Source organism: Pongo abelii, chromosome 1, assembly GCF_028885655.2.
Source record: "Pongo abelii isolate AG06213 chromosome 1, NHGRI_mPonAbe1-v2.0_pri, whole genome shotgun sequence".
Classification (NCBI taxonomy): domain Eukaryota; kingdom Metazoa; phylum Chordata; class Mammalia; order Primates; family Hominidae; genus Pongo; species Pongo abelii.
Window position 1 is genome coordinate 87588518 of NC_071985.2, and position 20774 is coordinate 87609291.

The window sequence follows — 20774 nt, forward strand, 5'->3', positions numbered from 1 at the left end:
CATAGCTCACTATAGCCTTGAACCCCTGGGCTCAAGTGATCCTTTTGCCTCAGCCTCTTAAGTAGCTAGGACTACAGGTACACAAAACCATGCCCAGCTAATTTTTGTATTTTTTGTAGAGACCAGGTCTTGTTATGTTACCCAAGCTGGTCTCGAGCTCCTGGCTTCAGGCAATCAAGAGATCCTCCCACCTCGGCCTCACAAAGTGCTGGGATTACAGATGTGAGCCACCATGCCTTGAGATGCATAGTTTTTTTAATTTGAAAAGTTGAATATTAGTATGCTATACATTTCACCTTGGCTTGTCTATTATACACGTTGGGGACAGTTCCACATCTGCACACATAGTTACCTCTTTCCTTTCCTCTGATCTGTTGTGTCCCTCTGAATAGATATAACTCTCTATAACGTATACAGTGCCACAGTGTTCAGGCGGGCTGCTGAATGGCCCATTTCTTTAGTGAAGGATACAGTACTTAATGGGAATAAAATGGCCACACAAAGCAAGAACAAATGCTACACATCTCAGCACAACTTTCCTCCGGCTTCTAGTTTCCTAACAAGGTATGCAGCTGAAGTCTTACAAAGTTGACAAAACAACCAAATTTTACTATACTTCGGCCCTTTTCTACTTGGGGCTTACCTCACCGCTCCAGAAAAACTTTCATTAACAATCTCTGAGCCAACATTTATAGGAATGTTTACAACCACCAGCCTCTCCTGGTTCTTGAAACACTCACTATCATCAGTATCACATCAGTGTCAGGGAAGAAAACAGGACCCAAATGTCCCCAAACAGTATTTTTTTTTTTTTTTTTGAGACAGAATCTCATTCTATCACCCAGGCTGGAGTGCAGTGGCACAATCCATGATCTCAGCCACTGCAACCTCCGCCTCTCGGGTTCAAGCGATTCTCATGCCTCAGCTTCCCAAGTACCTGGGATTGCGGGCACGTGCCACCATGCCTGGCTAGTTTTTGTATTTTTAGTAGAGACTGGGTTTCGACATGTTGCCCAGGCTGGTCTCGAACTCCTGATCTCAGGTAATCCACTCGCCTTGGCCTCCCAAAGTGCTGGGATTACAGGCATGAGCCACCATGCCCGGCCCCCAAACAATATTTCTGAAAGCTAGTTCCCTGCAGTATTAAGGTGGCAAAAGGTTAATCCTGTTGGTTCACAATTTCGCTGACATAGAAGCTAAAGGAAACCCTATCTCACAAAGCTAATTTGCTTTGATCACACTGAAGGTCTCAAATGCTAAAATTTCTTTGTTTGTTTGTTTGCTTGTTTGTTTTTTAAGACAGGGCCTTGTTCTGTCGCACAGGCTGGAGTGCAGTGGCGTGATCATGGCTCACTGCAACCTCCACCTCTTGGGTTCAAGTGATCCTCCTACCTCAGCCTCCCAAGTAGCTGGGACTGCAGGCGTGTGCCACCACACCTAGCTAATTTTTGTATTTTTTGTACAGACAAGGTTTTGCCATGTAGCCCAGGCTGATCTCTAACTCCGGAGTTTAAGCAATCCTCCCACCTCGGCCTCCCAAAGTGCTGGGATTAGAGGCGTAAGCCACCATGCCTGGCCACAAATGCTAAAAGTTTTGTAGACCATCTAAGTTCACTTCCTCACTCAGATTTACCAGCTGTACAATCTTGGGAGGTTTCTTAGGTGTCTACTTTTAAAATAGAGGTGATACTTACATGATAAAATTATGAGGATGCATAATTGTAATTATGTACAAAATGTTCCTACCACATAGTGGGTACTCAGCACTCAGTAACTGTTAAGTCCTCTCTCCTTATTGTCTGTGAACCAAAATGAGCTGTGGGGCTGATCGTATGTGCTGGACTTAGCTGGCTTTTCAGGGAACCCCAGTGGTCTACTCTTTTAGGAAGTCTGGGAATGTAGGAAACTGGGGTAAGAGAAAATGGCAGAGCATTTTTCTTTTCCAAACAAAAGGAATTTCCTGGAGTGTCTGTCGTCTGTCTGATTCAAGATGAGAAGCGCAAGTCTGCTTTCCTACATTCCTCCCCACCAGGCCAGGAAGATGGGCACCGACAGTCCCTGCATTTCTGTTTCAGCTTTCCAATCTGCCTCCGAAATTACATAGTCCAGTGTGGTTTGCATTTGTAGGTCCATAAGTCATATAGAAAACCCCGCCCAGGCTTGGAGGAGCCCCTCAGGTAAGCATGACAATTTTTGAATCCTTCCAAGAGTAGAACCAGCACCTGCAATTACATCCTCCGTTTACAAATGAGGAAACTAATATTTAGAGATGCTAACTAAATTCCCCAAGCAGCCCCAACAAGGGCAGAGTCAGAATTCCAAACCAAGTCTGTCTTATGCCAAAGTGCATGTTTTCAACCACATCATCATATGATACTCCAACTAGGAAAGGTAACACCCTTCTCATGATGTAGCGAGGCCAGTGGGTTTCACGGAGATAGTGAGATTTCACAGGTGAGACAAATATCCTTAACCGTAGGCTGATGGTCTTACTAACACAAAGTTATAACTAAAATCAAAATTAAAATTCTTCAGAAAATTATTTCTATTTCTAAACTTGACACGAAAGCAGAATGACAAAACACCAAAGAGTAAACCAAAATTCGATTCATTTTTGGATTATTGTAGATTATTTATTTTACTTAAATTTAATTAGTATTTTGTTAGGAGATTAAGATTATTACATTATTTCAATAGATTATTGTTTTAATAGCTTAATAATTTAATAGTAATTTGTTCAACCACGTTTCTGAGTTCCTAGTATGTAATATGTACTATAGTTGATAGAAAGATGAAGGAAACATGTTCCTTGGCCTCAAAAAAGATATAATGGATATTACAAGATATAGTAGATACATATGTCTGGGTTGGTAAGGTAGTAAGAAAGGAAAGAACAAGGTGCTAAAAGAAGGAGAAATCAAGCCAGTTGAGTGTTCCCTAAAGATTTGTTGGAGTGAGGAGGCATTATTTGAGCTGACTCTTGAACTATCACTAGGATTTTGTCAGGTAGAAAGAATGCAGACAGAAGTCTAAGAAAAGGGAACAATTTGAATAGGCAAGTTATGGGATAAGAAGATTAATAAATAGTTGGCAGGAGGACAGGAACACACAGGTAATCGAAGACAAAGCTGGAAGCTGGAAGATGATTGAGGTGGGAAAACGCAGGGCTCCGAATGCCAGCAAGGGGTGAGCACAAGAGAGCCGGCAAAGGCTTTGGAGAGTGGGATGGCAGGCTCAGAGAAGCTCTGTGAGGCTGAACCTGGCATGTGGGGTGCTTTGGAGGAGAGACCTGAGGCAGGATGACCAATGAAAGCCTGACATACAATAATGACATCAGGAAAGGGAAATAAATAATGTGGACATATAATAATGTGGAGAGGGGCTGGGTGCAGTGGCTCACGCCTGTAATCCCAGCACTTTGGGAGGCCAAGGCAGGTGGATCACTTGAGGCCAGGAGTTCAAGACCACCCTGGCCAACATGATGAAAACACGTCTCTACTAAAAATACAAAAATTAGCTGGGCATGGTGGCACACACCCACTGTAATTTCAGCTACTTGGGAGGCTGAGACATGAGAATCACTTGAACCTGGAAGGCTGAGGCTGCAGTGAGCTGAGATCGAGCCACTGCACTACAGCCAGGGTAACAGAGCAAGACTGTCTCAAGAAATAATAATAATAATGTGGAGAGGATTGAGAATTGATCAGTGACTAGCATAGGAGGGAAGAAGGAGGGAGTTGAAAAGCCTGGGAGTCTGGGCTGCATGTGACCGGGAGCACATAGTTATTTATTTATTTATGTATTTATTTCTGAGATGGAGTCTCACTCTGTTGCCCAGACTGGAGTGCAGTGGTGCAGTCTTACTTCACTGCAACCTCTGCCTCTCAGGTTCAAGTGATTCTCCTGCCTCAGCCTCCCAAGTAGCTGAGATTACAGGTGCGCACCACCCCGCCCTGCTAATTTTTGTACTTTTAGTAGAGATGGGCTTTCACCATGTTGGCCAGGCTGTTCTCGAACTTCTGACCTCAAGTGATCTGCCTTCCTCGGCCTTCCAAAATGTTGGGATTACAGGCGTGAGCCACCACACGTGGACTGTTATTATTATTATTTTTTTTTAACGTGGAGGAGGAATTGGTTTGTAAGGGGAGGTTGTGAGTTTGGTTTGAAACATAAGTTATTTGGTTCCTTAGAATGAAAACAGGTAGACACATCTTGACTTTGGCATTCAAGAGAAGGGTTGGTCTTAGAGATCCACATTTGAACTTCAACTACATAAATGCAATAATTAAAGTCTGAGACAGATTAAGTGATCCAGGAGGAAGGAAGAGAAGAAAAGCGAAGACAGAACGTTGGGGCTCATCTACATGGGGTGGGTGAGAGGAGAAGAGCTGTGTTTCCTTTATCTTCTTCCAGGTAAGACTCGGGTCAACTTAAAAATGGTTCCAGACCTAACACAACTTCCTTATTTTACGGATGAAGAAAACCCAAACCCAAAGAGTTAACTGATTTATCCAAGGCCTCACAGCTTCTTTGTAGCAGAACTGAGACTAGATGGATTAAGTGACCATTGGGAATTAGTGTTGCTTAGCAACTGAACTAGTTGCTGTATATCATATAATGTGGTTGGAGTCAGAGAAGCTTGAGAACACACTACAAACTTCATTTATCTTTGTTACATCAGCCCAGCACTGTAACTGTGCCCAACAGTCTAATCAGCGCAGGGGTTCAGACCATATCTTATTCATCTTCTTGTCACTGTCCCCTCTATTCTCTCTTTTCCTACCACTGCCTCCACCACCAGAGTTATTGCAGAGTAGAGAAATTGTAGATTATTTTCCTTTTTGAATATGAAGACAGGCTTTTGAAAGGAGATAAAGAGTTAATTTAGAATGAACATAACCCCTGGGGAAACTGAGGCTCAGAGACATTCAATGACTTACCCCAGATCACCAGTTAGTGGCAAAGCCTGGACCCAAATCCCAACTCTTGTTTCTTTGCATGACACTATCAACCTCTAGTGTAAGAAACAAACTTTCTAGTCCCTAATTTCTTTGAATATATGCTGTGCCATCCTCTTCTCTCAAGGTGCTTCTTTTAAAAAGAGCTCCATGATCCAAAAAGTTTGTGGAGTGCTCTAAGCTCGCCCTCTCTTGGATAGTCAAAATGTTGATTACCATATTAAAGACTGTGGGACATTCTTCAGTAAAGAAACTTGCTTAATTCTCTAACAATATTTTTTGAACTAATTTGACCACGGAACTGTGGCCCTGTAATCTACTTAAAAACCCACAGATTTCCAAGAATTGCACTTTGGGAAACAGTGCCTAAGTCTCATTAGCAAGACTTGCTTTGTAGGTCTCAAGCAGAAATGTCACTAGTGAGTGGTCCTCACTATGGGATAAGGTTGGGGAGTGGTGAGAGATGGGAAAGAGAAGCAACAAGTAGTCCTAGTCTCTTCCAGAGCCATCTGCTCTGCCAGTAACAAAGGGTGAAACAGCTACTGAGCAATTTCAATTTGGAATCCTCACTGTAAGCTTAAGGCACTTTCTCCTACTAAGGGTTCTGGTGGGAAAATGAGTGTTTTTGTTCTCATACATTCCACATGAGCTGATGTGCTCGTTCCACGCTGCTTCTGCCACCATTCGTGGTCATGCCATTTTGTCCTTCCACATCCCTCTGGCTTTTCTTTCTGCACTCCACCACCCTGGTCCAAACCCTGTCCCTTCACATGTGGACTACCAAAAGCAATCTTCTTTTTTTGTTTGTTTGCTTTTTAATTTTTTCCTCAGTGCTCCTTGTTCTGAGAAAGCAGCCCTCTAATGGGTCTCCCTGAATTGATTTCTTCTCCCCTGCAATTTACTTACATACTGCTGTCACATCTTAAGACAACACTTCACCAGCTTTCAGATAAAGGAAATGTTCAAAATTCCACAACATCCAAAGCTCTATTTAATGTCAGAAAACACATCTATGCAATGCTATTTCTCCATGCTCCCCAAGGCAAATATCCCACCACCCTAGGCTCCTGTCCTCACTGTTAACTGAACCAGCCAGCCATAAGCAATCTGACTGCCAAGTGTCTGTTCCACTGCTCTTTGCTTCCTGGCTATCCAATTTATTCAATTCTTATTCAATTTGCAGCATCCAGCACCAGTCCCCTGGCTATACAAACCCTTCCACGCACTCTTACATTTGCAGATTCTGAGCAACTAGCCCCCCATTTACTTGCATTGCTCTTTTACTGCTCCCTGAATTTTCTAACTGAAAATAAACTCAGAAAGGGAAAGGACTGTTTTATTAAATACAAGCCTCTTAGTTAGTACTCAAAAAAAAAAAAAGAAAAAAACCTCTTGCTAAATACAGGAATGAATCTGTCAGAGGCATCTGAACCAGAGCAACTCCATCTTGAATAGGGGCTGGATAAAATGAGACTGAGACCTGCTGGGCTGCATTGCCAGGAGGTTAAGGCATTCTTAGTCCCAGGATGAGACAGGACGTTGGTACAAGATACATACAGGTCACAAAGACCCTGCTGATAAAGCAGGAAGCAGTAAAGAAGCCTACCAAATCCCATCAAAACCAAAATGGTGATGAAAGTGACCTGTGGTCATCCTCACTGCTCATTAGACGCTAATTATAATGCATTAACATGCTAAAAGACATTCCCACCAGCGCTATAACAGTTTACAAATGCCAAGGCAACATCTGGAAGTTACTTCATATAGTCTAAAAAGGGGAGGGATCCTCAGTTCCGAGGGAAATCCCTGCCCCTTTTCCAGAAAACTCATGAATAATCCACTCCTTATTTAGCATATAATCAATAAATAACTATAAGTATACCCAATTGAGCAGCTCATGCCACTGCTCTGCCTATGGAGTAGCCATTCTTTTGTTTCTTTCCTTCTCTAATAAACTTGCTTTCACTTTACTCTATAGACTTGCCCAGAACTCTTTCTCGCGCAAGGTCTAAGAACCCTCTCTTGGGGTGTAGATTGAGACCCCTTTCCGGTAACAAATCCATATTGACCTTAGAGCTATGATTTAACTAGAAAATGTCAAGTCCACAAAACATTAAGGAAACGAATCTCTTTCTGGGCCTCAAGTGCATTTAAATATTTCTAGTTCAACTGACTTTAGTTATAGAAACGCAGGGGAAGATTTATTCTATCTCATCCTGGATGGTCCAGAGCATTTTCATTCTTTTTTTTAGAGATAGATTTGTACTTTCTACCACCCTCTCATCGGCTCTTTGCCATGCTTGGCCTCCAGGAAGGACAGTCTAGACCGAGTATATTAAGTGATATTTAAACATGTATCTCTAAATCTTCCAAGGGTCTGGCCAAAAGCGTATTCTTCCCAAGAACACATCTTTCTTGACAATTGCCCCTTCATTCATTCTTTTACTTATTTGACAAGCATTTAGTGAGTGAGTACTTGAGGTACAAGGATGGATTTTTTAAAAAAATCATGGTTCTTGAGGCATCCACAGTCTAATGCAGTTTTACACAAAATGTGATCAGACAGACACCTGCAACAGAATCACCTGAGGGAGGTTGTTTTAAAAGATGCAGGCCCCCTGGACATTTGCACAGACAATTTCTTATTCAGTAAATTCGGAGTGGCATCTGGGACCTGCATTTTTTGAAAAGCTCTCCAGGTGATTCTGATGCATATTAAAGATTGAGACCCACTGGTCCAATGGAAAAGACAGGAATGTAAGAGGATAATTGTAGAGCAGTTGTTCCTAGTTGCAGTTAAACAGATATTCACAATGTGAAATGGAGACATAAGAAGAGGCTTTAGTGGGTAAGTCTTGGGTGTTGCAATGAGAAAGATACAGGTTCAAATTCTGCTGCTGCCACTTACTTGTCATGTGATTGACTTTTCTTGGTGTCGTGTGTCCTCACATGTAAAATAGCCAAAGTACTCACCTCACACCAATTACAAGGTTTTCATGAGATTACATATGTAAAGTGCTTAACTTAAATTTTAGAGCATAATAAGCACTCATTACTCAGAAGTCCTCACAGTTGTCATTTTTAATTATTAATGGAACTTAAAGGAAAGACCGCAAATGAGAAAAGTTTTCCTGAGAACCGTGGAGCCCAAATTTAATTTTAAAGCAGTGTGTCTCAAAGGATAAATATCTTGCAGTCCACAAGAGTTCTAGGATTTTAAAATTTTTCTGTCTTTGATTATAATTTAACATTTTAATACAAGCAGTAACCATCATGCAATTTCACTGCCTGGCTTTTCATTTGTGTTTACAATCGCACAAATGCCAAATGAAAGCCAGATAAGTCAAGGATCAATCTGGACATAGAGGAAATGGGAAAATGGAGTCGTTGCATGGCATGAGGCAGTTCAATCTACTCAGCCATAGGATTCGATGCCATCTTCATGCTGTGAGCAGATGTGCCATGGGGACTTTGGCTTTTTACATACTAACACATACCAGCTTGTAAGCAGAAACTTGAGGCATCAACACACAAAGAAGAATGGTTCTGTCCCTGATTCTGTTAGTAAATGGATTAGATATCCATTTACTACCAATTTTAATATCAACACAATGCTAACCCTATCTTCAAGTGAGAAGACAATTTAACAAATTATCAAATGACACCTCATTGAAACTGACATTCGATGATTGCTTACTACAGAGTTTTGGTTGAGATCTTATTTTCCTGAACTTATGAACCCTCAAAGCTATTAATAACAATTTGTTCAACGTACTTACACTAACAGGCATGCTTTGCATGAAATTAATATATTTAAATAACAGATTTAAACATAGACCAGACCCTGAGGATACATGGTTCTACTGTGTCTATCTTTAAGTTCCACACTAGTGATTAGTTTCAACAAAACCACATTATCTATCACATTAAAATAATTTAAATTTTATTGGGTTTCATAGTTATATTTGATTTCTCTTTCTCTCTCTCAAATCCTGAGGTCTGCTAAGATATAGTTGATTTCATTTATTAATTTGTTTTGGCTCTATAGTTGCATAAGAACTATAAGCATAAGAAGTGTATACCTAGTTTTAAAATTATACATGTTTTAATAAGATCCTAATAATAGATCACCCAAAAAGCTGAAAAAAAATTCCCTATAAAACATATCCATGTATTATTCAGGTTTGAGTAATACCAAAAGGGACAATCCTGAGGAAAAGTTTGTTCAGGGCTGTCTACTCTTCTATCATCACCTGTCTCTCTTGAAGAAGGCAGTCTCCGCCTGTTCACCAGGCATGAGTGACAGAGAATCCGCTTCATCAGCAACTTATGACCACGCCACCCCTGCAGTATGCCTGTTCCATAAGGCCCTTGGCCACTGCTTCACAAACTTCCCGACCCACCTTACATTGCCAATAGCAAAGCCATTATTTGGGGTTGGGGAAAAGAGAGGACCAAGAGATCCTCTTCTTTGCAAGTGAAACACCATTTACTCTACACTTAAAGCTATTTATTTATCTAGCCTTAAGAAGTGTGGTTGGCTGGGCACAGTGGCTCATGCCTGTAATCCCAGCACTTTGGGAGGCTGAGGTGGGCAGATCACCTGACGTCAGGAGTTCAAGACCAGCCTGGCCAACATAGTGAAACCCCCTCTCTGCTAAAAATACAAAATTAGCCAGGTGTGGTAGTGCATGCCTGTAATCCCAGCTATTCAGGAGGCTGAGGCAGGAGAATCACTTGAACCCAGGAGGCAGAGGTTGCAATGAGCCAAGTGTGCCATTGCAATCCAGCCTGGGCAACAGAGCGAGACTCTGTCTCAAAAAAAAAAAAAAAGTAAATGATGTGGATCTAGATATCTCAATCCTTTGTCACCACTTTCATCTAACCCTCATGTATTCAGAAGAAAGTGTCATACACCATGATCATCAGGCTATCTGGTGGATATGTTTTCCTAATGCCTATTGCCGAATCATGCATTTGTAACTATAATAACTTCATCATCATAAGGATGGATTTGAAAGTATTTTTAAATAGCATCGTAGTACTTCCCTCAATAGCTCTGAGAAACTGTAGCTGAGTAAATTTAGGAACAAGTTGTAGATGACAATTATGGCTTATGTTCCTATGGAGGGCTGGATTAAGACCTTATAGTGGCTTCAGATACAGAAATATTATAGTCTCTTCTCCACTCCCACCCCAACATGTACTTCATTATTTTTAAAAATGCTAAAAAGTAGCATTTTTAAGAATGTAAGAACATTCAATAAAACTTCTATTTTCTATTTTTCCATTAAGACTACTTCAATACATTTTTGGAAACCAAACATTAGCTTATTTCCAAAAGGAACTGGAGGTGTCCCTACTAGAGTCCTAAACACTTTTGGGAAAAAGCAAATTGCAAGTGCATCCAGGGTTTTCATAGGCATCATATCTCTTAAAAGCCAGGTCTCATTTCTTATGTACAGTCTGCGGATAACAAATACGGAGCCATTCTGAATGTGCCAGACTCTCTTTTTCCAATTTAACTACCCAAGAACTCCTTCCCAGGCTTCTCCTTGCCCTAACCCTACCCAACCCCAATGAGGGCTTAGTTCTAAAAATATGAAATTCCTTTCAATATTCAAGTACATTGTAAGTTAGAAAATTAGATCTTCTGGCTGGGTGCAGTGGCTCACACCTGTAATCCCAGCACTTTGGGAGGCCGAGGCGTGGGGATCACCTGAGGTCAGGAGTTCGAGACCAGACTGGCCAACAGGGCAAAGCTTCGTCTCTACTAAAAACACAAAAATTAGCCGGGCGTGGTGGTGGGTGCCTGTAATCCCAGCTACTTGGAAGGCTGAGGCAGGAGAATCACCTGAGCCGGGGAGGCGGAAGTTATAGTGAGCCAAGATCGAGCCTCTGCGCTCCAGCCTGGGTGACAGAGTAAGACTCCATCTCAAGAAAGAAAAAGAAAATTAGATCTTCTGCCCTATTTCAATGCTCTTCTTTCCTATACTACTTCTGCAAAAGGCATGAGGTCAGCAGTGAAAGGGAAATGCAGAGTCATTGAAGTTTACCTGTGTAGATAGGTCAACAGCAGACATTCTGAGCATCTTTGTTAGAATACGTTTTGTAGATGTTGGCAACTCAATCCATTGAAAAATGATAATGAAAAGCACCAGGGAACCTAGAGGTGGAACTTTCTACAGCTCAGGGAAAGGCACAGTGTAGCTCCATTTTTCTGGAGCATCGGGGGGCACTGGTGGATCTAGCAGAGGGGCAGAAGAAGCTGGTACCTTAAGTCATGAAAATGAAACAGGCAAGTGAACTTCAGAAAGTTGTGAAGGAAAGACAATAGGAAGACCATCAATCCTCTTTAAACTGTGAAAACAAAGCTTGCCACCAAAATACAGCAAAAGGATTAGAAAGCAACTTTTCAGCCGCCCTTGAAGGAATTGTATAGGTCTAGAATTTACATCCTAGCTTGACATCCAAGCTTGATACCCCTTTGGTAATAAATGGCTAAGCAAAAGGCTTAGAAAATTTTTCACCTCCAGACATGATATTAAGCAGCAGTTAATTTGTTTTTTACATAACACTGAATGTTCAAATAAGAATTTCTTAAAAGCTTTAACAAATGAAAAGTATTTCAGAAAAGAGAGAACATTCAGTGAGAGAGGGAAAGGTTAAAGGTAAGCACTTCTATTATCAAAGGACTGAATACACCCATGAGGAAAGGAGTATGATCAAGAGAAAGACACCAGCACTGCCTGTAGTCAAACCAGGAGAAACCAAATCTGGGGTAGTATTCTGAAACCCTCCTGGAATAACCACCTTCTGTTTGTTGTTAAAATAAAATAAAACAGTCCAGGCGCAGTGGCTCACACCTGTAATCCCAGCACTTCAGGTGGCCGAGGTGGACGGATCACCTGAGTTCGGGAGTTCAAGACCAGCCTAATCAACATGGAGAAACCCCGTCTCTACTAAAAAAAAAAAAAAAAAAAAAAAACAGAAAATTAGCTGGGCATGGTGGCGCATGCCTGTAATCCCAGCTACTTGGGAGGCTGAAACAGGACAATCACTTGAACCTGGGAGGTGGAGGTTGCAGTGAGCCAGGATGGCGCCATTGCACTCCAGTCTGGGAAACAAGAGCAAAACTCCACCTCAAAAAATAGATAGATAGATAAATAAATACATAAATAAATAAATAAATAAAATAGGCCAGGCGTGGTGGCTTACGCCTGTAATCCCAACACTTTGGGAAGCCATGGCGGGTGGATCACCTGAAGTCAGGAGTTCAAGACCATCCTGGCCAACATGGTGAAACCCTGTCTCTACTAAAAATACAAAAAGTAGCTGGGCGTGGTGTGGGTGCCTGTAATCCCAGCTACTTCGGAGGCTGAGGCAGGAGGATGGAGAATGACTTGAACCCAGGAGGCAGAGGTTGCAGTGAGCCGAGATCCCGCCACTGCACTCTAGCATGGGCGACAGGGAAAGACTCTGTCTCAAAAATAAATAAATAAAGAAATATAAATAAAATAAAATAGCCCTGTATATAATATAGACCCAATACAAACTGAGTTTTCACATAAGCTTATCTGTTCCTCCTTATCTGTACTCACAAAGACATTAGTATCTTTCTACAATGTTCACAAATCATAAGAATCAAGATTTAAGTCCAGTACTTCTGATAGTAAGTCCAGTACTTAGGCGATTTTTTCCATGACCTAGCTCTCTTTAGATGCTGATCTTAATAGCATAACCAATTAAAAGAAACTTACTTACTGAGCTCTTTTCCATCCTCAAAGACTATAATGTATGACATTTCAATTATTGCCCTCTAAAAATTTTTCCAACCACAAATAAGAACTGTGCCAGGCATATAAAATAAGCCCTTAATCTAATATACAGTGAGAGCTCAGTAAGCACTCACTTATGGGTTAATGCTATAAGATGAGTTAGAGCAATCGCCTAAGACATGGTCTTTGCTAAACTAAGTGATACTGACCAAAAGAACTAGGGATTCCAAGAAGTAAGATCTGGGATGGATGGAGGATCTGAAACTTAAGCTGGCCTTCAAAGAAGAGTGGTATTTGGCTAAAATGAGAGGAGAGAGGAGCATATTCAGAGAGTATGGGGACAGGGTGACAACTAGGGTGAAGATCATAGCGACTCAAGTCTTATCTGTGAAAGTGAATATGGGGATGTGGGTGCTGACAGGACAGCGATTAGCATAACTGAACTGGAAAATATAGAAATTGTATATTGCCCTTTACAGATGAGAAAAATGTAAATGCAGAAAGATTTAAAACATCGTTGCACAAAGTCCCACTGCTTGTAGGTGGCAAAGTTAAAATTAGAATCTCACCCTATCAACCCTTGGCCCATCACTCTTTCTACCATACCAAGTTGTAGTTAAAACAACTCAATGAGGGTGGGTCCAGTGGCTCATGTTTGTAATACTAGCATTTTGAGAAGCCAAGGTGGGAGGACTGCTTGAGCCCAGGAGTTTGAGACCAGCCTGAACAACATAGTGAAACCTCATCTCTACAAAAAACAACAGTTAGCCAGGTGTGGTAGTGCGCACATATAGTCCCAGCTAGTCGAGGGGCTGAGGTGGAAGGATCACAAACAAACAAAAATGACTATCTTTAAGTGATAGTTATTATAATTTGAAGAGTATGACACAAAAATACCTACTTATCTGCTATTAACCTATTGAATTAGTCTTCAAGAATTTGAAACATTTCTGCCTCAGGTAGCTTTAATAAATAAAATAATATCATTTAAGTTTAGGGTACTTATCTGAAAAACAAAATTAATCATTTTAAAATACAGATGCTCATGATTATAACTATATTACAATGACTGCCTTCAAATAAGAAAGAAGTAACCAAGATGGAATCAAAGTGTTAGAATTTGGAGATTGGGCAGATTTTTTTAATTAAACTTTAATTCTTTTTAAAGCAGTTGTAGGTTCACAGCAAAATTAAGCAGAAAGTACAGATTGTTCCCATATACACCCTTGTCCTCTGCTACAAAACCTCCCTCACAATTGACATCCCTCACGACATTGGCACATTTATTACAATCAATAAGCCTATCAATAAAACTAATGGTCTGTGATATCAACACATCATTTTCAGCTGGGCGCAGTGGCTCACACTTGCAATCCCAGCACTTTGGGAGGCCGAGGGGGGCAGATCATGAGGTCACAAGTTTGAAACCAGCCTGGCCAGCATGGTGAAACCCTGTCTGTACTAAAAATACAAAAATTAGTTGGGCGTGATAGCACGCGCCTGTAATCCCAGCTACTCAGGAGGCTGAGGCAGGAGAATCGCTTGAACCTAGGAGGCAGAGGTTGCAGTGAGCCGAGATCACACCACTGCACTCCAGCCTGGGCGACAGAGCGAGACTTCATCTCAAAAAAAAAAAAAAAAAAAATCATTTCACCCAAAGTGCATTGTTTGTCTTAGGGTTCACTCTCAGTGTTGTACATTCTATGGGTTTTGACAAAGGTATAATGACAGACATCCACCATTGTAGTAACTACAGAACAGTTTCACTACCCTAAAAATCCTCTGTGTTCAATTGATCCCTCCCTCACCCCTAATCGCTGGCAACTACGAATAGTTTTTACTGTTTCCATAGTTTTGTCCAATGAAATTCAGAATTCGAACTACTATTTCTACTGAATGAGTATCACTTTTGCACTGTCATAAAGTTGAAAAATTGTAAGTTGAACCGTTTGAAGTCAGGACCATCTGTATTTTTCTCAACCTGTGGTTTGTATTCTCATTCTCTTGACATTGTCTTTCACAGAGCGGAAGTTTACAATTTTAATGAAGTCCAGCTAATCAGTGATTTCTTTCACAGATAGTGCCTTTGGTGCTGTATCTAAAAAGTCATCACAATATCCAAGATTACTGAGATTTTTTCTTATGTTATTTTCTATGTGTTTCATTGTTTTGCATTTACATTTTGGTCTATGATCCACTTTGAGTTGCTTTTGTGAAGGATATAAGGTTTGCACCTAAGATTCATTATTTTTGCATGTGGATGTCCAGTTGCTCCAGCACCATTTGTTGAAAATACTACCTTTTCTCCATCGGATTGCCTTTGCTCCTTTGTCAAAGAACAGTTGGCTACATTATATGGGTCTATCTGGGCTCTCTATTCTGTTTTGTTGATCTATTTGTTTATTTTTTCACCAATACCACAATGTATTGATTACCAGAGCTTTACAGTAAGCCTTGAAGTCAGGTACTGTCAGTCCTTTGACTTTGTTCTCATTCAATATTGCAGTGGCTAATCTGGTCTTTTAACTGTCTATATAAACTTTAGAATCAGCTGGTTGAGGCCAGTCATGGTGGTGCATGTCTGTAATCCCAGCTGCTCAGGAGGCTAAGACAGGAGAATCACTTGGACCCGGGAGGTGGAGGTTGCAGTGAGCCGAGATTGCGCCACTGCACTCCAGTCTGGGCAACAGAGCAAGACTCCGTCTCAAAGATAGAAAAAGAAAAAAGAAAAAAAAAAAGAATCAGTTTGTTGATATCCACAAAACAACTTGCTAGAATTTTGGTTGGGATTAGGACTTATTTTTAATTTCCACTGATACTATTTTAGCATTATTATGTCCATTTTAAACTCTCTGTTATGTACACATTCTAAAATTACAACTGCATCTGTCTGAGGAACAGATTACTATTCTTGAGTGAATTTAGCTCCCACTACTCTTATTGAGGTCAATTTGCTCCCCTGCATCTCAAGAGGGTTCATCCTGAAGGACAAGTGCCAGTAGCTTTTGAAAACTTCACCAATCCTCTAACTTTTACATGCCTCTGAGAAGTTACAGTACTGCAAGGCATTTTGGTATGGCTCCCACAAGGACTTCCAAAGTGCGATTTTCTTTTACAAAGCCCAAGTAGTCACTCATTTTACTTCCAGCAAGAAATGGAAGTGGCATATATTGGTGTGACTGTACTTTAAAATTGCCAAAAACACACATAGACACACTTGCACGCACTTTTCCAACCTTACCATGGGGATATGGGAGTTTGTTCTTTAATGCTTGGATTTAGACATAGAATGATAGCCATAATTATGATGATAATAATGAAGACCATGGCAACAAAGACAATGGTGATGATAAGAAGTACAGTCCCAGGCCGGGCGCAGTGGCTCACGCCTGTAATCCCAACACTTTGGGAGGCCGAGGCAGGTGGATCACCTGAGGTCAGGAGTTCGAGACCAGCCTGGCCAACCTGGTGAAACCCCATCTCTACTAAAAATACAAAAAGTTGCTGGGCGTGGTGGCGGGTGCCTGTAATCCCAGCTACTCAGGAGGCTGAGGCAGGAGAATCACTTGAACCCAGGAGGCAGAGAGCGCAGTGAGCCAAGATCGCACCATTGCACTCCAGCCTGGGTGACAGAGTGAAACTCCGTTTCAATTAAAAAAAAAAAAAAAAAAAGTACAGTCCCAAAAAGGAAGAAAAAGAGGATGGGGCTCTTGGTAATGGCTTTATGCCTCATTTGCCTATATCAATGTCTCCTTTATCAGAGATTTAATCATATTTTATGTGTTTCTGAAATTTTCTCTAGTCACTGCTATATGTGTCTGTTGTTTCCTAAGTTCTTAAGGATAAGAATTATGTCTTTTACTTCTGGATCCTTCATTTCATTTGTTTGTATATTCAGCAGATATTTTATTAAATGTCTACTATGTCCAGATATTGTGTTAAGCCCTAGCACTGAATAAGGCATGCACTAAGTGCACAGAAAAAAAAATTTTCTAATAAATGAGAAACCTCAAACTGTAGCTACATAACATTATAAACAGCTTGAGCGGCAGCAATATGATTTATTCTTTTCATAATAACAAATAGGGCATAAAAAATTTATTTATTATTTTGTTATGTTTAATAAATACATATTGAGTAACTGATAGCAAATAAAACATAGTACTAATACAAGGTTGTAATAACAGAGAAATTGTGCAAAGGGTAGAAGGAATTCACGAGAACTCTGCATTTTGTTTTCAGTTTTTCTATAAAGCTAAAGTTGCTCTATAATTTTTAAAAATTATAAAAAATATAAAATTTGGGGTCCTATTTATGGCATAACACCTAGCTCCACTGACAATCACCATTTAATAACTATTTCTGTATTATTTTTGAATTAGAGCTCAGTAAACTTTAAAAGCTAAATTTTATTAACCCAATGTGGATACCAATTTTCTAAATCAAGTTTCATACAGTCAAATTCATATTATACTCCCTAGAACCTAAAGCAATGAATGCTTATAAATGCTTGTAACTTCGTGGGGTTTGTTCATCATAAAACATAGAACAGTGTCCAGCAGAGACTAGGCATCCAATAACTACATACTGAGGAGTAAATAAATAAATACAGCAAAAACAAAATTATGACAGAGTTTACCAGGATGCTATGATATTTTTAATAGATAAAAAATATACCTGTGATTGTTTTTAAATCACCACTATTTAAGAGAAAAATAAAATCAGTGGAAAACTATCTCAGACATGAGAGTTCACTGAGATTTGTATTGTTTCATGTTTTTTGGATTCATAAGAGCATTCAAATTTTAAAAGGAAAAAATGCAAAAATGCTAGATTATTTGCCCTCATTTTTAATCCATCTCCCATATCAATTTATTTTGGCTACCTAAGCTATTAAGGCCCTAAGGATTATCTTGCATTACAGCAAAATTTGCCGGTTTAGCTACCTACGAAATATGTCCCAAAGGGTATCCACACCTACCATCTTCACAGGTACAGTGCTTTCCAGTTTCCTATACATTATCTTATCTAAACTCAAATGAAGGGGATAAAAACTCATGGGGAAATTGAGGACCAATGAAGTTAAAAAACTGCTCTGAGGTCGAAACCCTACAAAATGATGGTGGTGGGACTAGAGCCTCACTACATGTTCTTTTCACTACATCACGCATCTGAAGTTCTATTTATCACATGCCCTCTCCCTCTCACTCACACTACAGAGCACCAGCCAGCACTAATCTCGGAGCTATAGATCCAAAGGGCCCCTCACAGATTTTTGTGGGGTTCTTTTAGGCACAAATCACAAGCCACAGACGACTTAATGAGTGGATCCATTACAGACAATATCCAATTTCCAGGAGAAGCCCAGCTAAACTCAGGAGCTCTGTAGTAAGTCCAAACCCATGTTTAGAATTCCTCTACCTTTGCATTGCCCTTCCAGGCCTTAGCGACTCTTGGGCTGGCTCAAAACTGACCTTCTTCAGCATTTCAAAGCCAAAGTAAGATTCCAGCTAATAAGTACATAATTTGCCAAATGCTGGGGTTTATAAAATTAGGGAACATCAAATATTTCTATGCAAAACAATTAGAAAATAAGAGAACTAATTTTAGCCAAATCGTACGTGAATAATGCAGGCTTAATAATAGCATATTTAAATGTATACAAATATAATTAAAAGACAGAAAAAGTTTACAGAGATCATCACTTTAGACACGAGGTGATTGATGTTCCAATAAATATCCTTGACAGGTATCTGGACATCTCAGCTTCTTTACTAAACTATGTTATTAGCACAGTGTTAATAAATCTTTGATGAATAGAATTAAATCAAATGGAATAAAATTGAATTGCCAAAGACAACACAGTTGGAGATTTATCAGCAGAGGTACTTAATTCTGTTTCACATCAGAATCACCTGGAGAGCAGTTCAAAGTACTGATTCCCAATCTCCAACCTCAGATATTCTGATTTGATTGGTCTGAAAATCTTTTAAGGTCTACCTGGGGTTTCTAATTTCCTGGTGAACAGTCCTCATTATGGATGGTTGCTGCATTCAGAGAAGCCCTGGGATGCCTGGGGATGCTGGACACATTTCTGGACTGACTAGTCATTGTTGGGACAGAGTCGATCAATTCATATGTTGCACAGCTTCAAACAGGGCAAGAGGTATAAAGAGTCCAGTGTGTCTGTGTTGTGGACAGGTCACCATTTATGTGAGCTGGCACAAGAACGTTAGCATGTCTGTGGAGGTCCACTTTTAGACGTGTGTTTGCTTTCTGGATGCCTGCGAGATGTGTGTTTGGATTGTGTGTTTGAGGTGAGGGTGATGTGAAGTGCCTGAAAGCAGATCTTGTAAAGGAGCTTGGGAAGGATATTTGAGAGCTCATGCGAATTGAAAATGGTGTGACATGAATGTATGGGGGGTGGCCGCTCTAATTTTTTCATGTGTCTATTAAAAATGCAAATACATGGAAAGGTTTGAAGTAAATTCACTGTGTGTGATAGAGAATTCATATGACTCCAAGACTGGGGAGCAATTATACAAGAAGGAAAGAAAAGTTCGAGTTCACAGAGTGGCTAGGGGAGAATAAGCAGGTGAAAAGGTTCTGTGCTTGGACATGGAGACTCTGTTGAGGAATCTAAGTGAAAGGCATTCTGGAAACACCTTACCCACTTCCCTTACATTTAAGGTTTCTAAAGCAAATGGATCTTACCCAGAAACAGAGGCTGAAGCCTCCCCACTGCAGGCTGGCTCTCCACCCCCACCCCAGGAGCAGCGGCCTCCCTTCTGACTGCAGGCACAGAATAGGGAATGCCAGGGAAAGGATGAAGGGAGATGTGCCTGCCAGTGACAAGAAGGTCCTGGGTCAAGGATCTGCCCTCAGACTGGTCCTGACTAAACACTTCCTTTTCAGAGACAGGGGATGCTTCACCAAGCACAGTGTCCTTCAGCCTGCGCTGCTTTGGGCAAGGAATCACATTAAACCAGGCCAGCGGAGGAGAATTTAAGAGAGAGAATTTAAGACAGAGCCCTCAGGAATATTCCCCTGGGAGGGAGGAAGGCCTGCTTCCATTCAAAGGAGATGGGCACTAAGACTGAAGCCACCCATTTCAGAGTTTCACACACATCCAAATCCATCTGCCCTCCCGCCAGCATCAGCACTGACAGCCAGACCCAGCACCACAGCACCGACTGCCAGACCCAGCACCACAGGGGCTGCCTCATATGATGTTCTGGTGTTTACTGATCCTAATCAAAAGAGCTGATATGGGTAAGCCCTTGATAGGCTTCAGCATGCATGCACATCCAATACGTCTTGCAGCAATCACACTGAAAGGTACTGCCATTGTTCCCATATAATAAATACAGAAGTCAAGGTTCAGAAAGGCAAAGCAACTTTGCTAAGTAGTAAAAGGTAGAGCCAGAACTTATCCTGAATCTTCTGACTCTAAGTCCCAGGCTCTTTGCATAACAAAGGTAAGTATATACCAAAGACCCAGAAATCAACTCCACATCTGATATCCAGACAAATGTTCAGCCAAGTGCAGAAGTGGCCTCCGAGAGAGAATTCATACTGCTCCCGTAGCCTGACACCTTCACCTCCTGATCAGCCGGTGAAATATGGAATTTGACCCCAAAAGTAACCAAATGCAAGGGAGATGAGGGGAGTATCACTGAATAGTGATTCCAAGCATAGGTTTTAGAGTCAGATATACATGAGTTTCAAATGTATTAGCTACATTTCCTTGAGCAACTCATTTCACTTCTCTAAGCGTTAATGTCCTTACATGTAAGATAGAAATAATGCCTTACATAGCTGTGAGAATTCAATCAAATTATGCATGAAAAGCTCTGAGCATGAATTATGTATTATTTTGAGTCTGGTGCATAGAAAGTACTCAGAATTTAGCTTCTTTTTATTTTACACACACACACGAATATAACCATAGACATCATTAGCTGATGAGCTGCCGTTGGCATCCTCTCTATTACTGATAATTAACATCCTTGTGGTGACTTGCTCATCATACTGCCGC

General features: G+C 40.7%; 1 protein-coding gene across 3 annotated transcripts in view; it reads right to left on the reverse strand.

Moving 5' to 3' along the window:
- Nucleotides 1-20774, reverse strand: part of DDR2 (discoidin domain receptor tyrosine kinase 2) — a 151896-nt gene that overhangs the window by 129757 nt on the left and 1365 nt on the right. The window lies entirely within an intron of this gene.